This window comes from Pinus tabuliformis, chromosome 4_1 (genome assembly GCF_031772625.1).
Source record: "Pinus tabuliformis cultivar Carrire ecotype Pingquan chromosome 4_1, CPIR1, whole genome shotgun sequence".
Classification (NCBI taxonomy): domain Eukaryota; kingdom Viridiplantae; phylum Streptophyta; class Pinopsida; order Pinales; family Pinaceae; genus Pinus; species Pinus tabuliformis.
The window spans coordinates 487,828,809-487,830,837 of record NC_142303.1 but is presented as its reverse complement, the minus strand read 5'-3'; the positions used below and the strand labels follow the sequence as shown (position 1 = coordinate 487,830,837).

General features: G+C 32.6%; 1 pseudogene; it reads left to right on the top strand.

Moving 5' to 3' along the window:
- The first annotated feature begins 344 nt into the window (after positions 1-344).
- Positions 345-701, top strand: LOC149176635 (antifungal protein ginkbilobin-like protein pseudogene; annotated as a pseudogene).
- The last annotated feature ends 1,328 nt before the right edge of the window (positions 702-2,029 follow it).

Genomic DNA, 2,029 nt, shown 5'->3' with positions numbered 1-2,029 from the left:
AAATATCGTGTCAAATAATTTATAATATTTTTACGCATCTTTACTGATACTCTCGAAAGAGGACGTGGTTGAGAGGGCTTATTTGTTGGTCCTCTCGAAAGAGGATGTGGTCGTCATTGCAATTTGCGCCCACTCCAGTGGCACTCATGATGGGGGCAACGGTATAGTCAGGACAAGCGGCCAGGCAGCTAGAATGACTCGTGCATTTCGGCCCATAATCCACAGACATATGTTATCCATAATCCTTCGAGCATTTCACAATCCACAGAGAGATATTATCCTTCGGCCCATAATCGACAGACAGATATTATCCATAATCCTACTCATACACAGCCATCCCTGTAATGGTAGTAGCCCTGATGGTGGGCACTGCTGTAGGCAAGCCCAAAACAAAATTCTTATCGTCTGCGTGTAACACGCAGAAGATCCAAAGCGGAAGTCCTTTCTTTAGTACTCTCGGATCCCTGCTCGTAGATCTAGAGAGAAACACTGCCTCCAGCGGTTACGACTACAAAGCGTCGCGAGCAGGCTCGCCCAGCGCCTATGGCCGTGGGATTTGCAGTCAGGGAATCTCTGAGTCTGATTGCACCGCCTGCCTTAAAAACCTTGGCGGCCGCATTAGAAACATTTGCGACAACGCCATCGGTGCTCGAGTTCAGCTAACTGATTGTTTCATCCGCTACGAGCAGTACAGCTTTTAGTTATGTCAACGTCTACTCATACGTATATCTATGTTTACGTTTGTGTCAATAAAGCGTCTCACATGATTCTCCGAGCAAGAGAATCTGATGATGCTGTGTTATTCTCACCAGGCACTATATAAATCCTTAATATAATATAATAAAGCTATGGTTCAGTTATGTGATAATTATTATTGTTAAGAAAATTTGAGAATATATTCGTTAGTATTATGATAATTTTATATTTTAAAAATATAAATTATAATAATTTTTTTAGTATGAAATCCAATAAATATTGAAATTTTAAATTAGATCGGACTGTCAATATCTTTTTATTGTAGCTCAAAAGTTATATGCTTAAAGTTTTATGAAAAAAAAACGTTGATAATAATTAAATCTTTGCCATGAATCAATCAAGGATTATATAAATTAGATAATATTAATTTAAAATGTTATATGTTTGAAAAAAAGAATTAATATTAATTTATTTTAATTTTAAATTTATGATATGTTTTAGATAAAGAAATGTATTTATTTCATTATATAATAGATTTTAAATTTTAAAAGGATGATTGCTTATATCTTTGAATTTATATTAAATGAAAAATTACTTATAAGCTTTAGTGCGTTGAGAGGTGTTCGATCTTTTAATGTAGGTGATAACTTGATCAATTTATATCTATATATATATATAAAAGATTTATTTCAGTTTTGGATATAACAAAATTTCAGTTGAATCAAATTTATTGTAAAAAGTATCTTCTCAAATATCCACAAAATGAGATTTATATTTAGAAATTTTATTTCACTCTGCACTTAATAAATCTCAAATAAAATAAATTTGTGTTGTTAATATAATTGAACTTATTTATGTAGAGAGAAAAGATATAGCTCATATCAAATATTTTCCTTCAATTGTTTTTAGAACTAGCATTTGCACCTTATGTTGCAAAGGAAACGCAGTAAGGCATAGAGTGGGGAAGAATAGCACAGAGTGGGGAAGAATAGGTAATCAAATCAGTCAAAATTAAGATTAAATTGATCTATTAATTTTTCATTTACATACACTCAAATCGTATGCAGCGTGGGATAAGAATCTCAAGTTATCATTTAGATAAATTTATATAGTCCATGATCTATTTTAAATATTTTACTCTTTTGTCATAACTGGAAGAATCTCAAGTTATCATTGAGATAAATAAATCTCTATAGTACATACTCGTTATATATATATATATATATATATATATATATATATATATATGTGTGTGATCCAGGTGGATATTGGTGGCCACCTGCCAAGTCCACCTGGACCCCCACCATTGTCTTTCTCAGCATTTTCAGTTTCC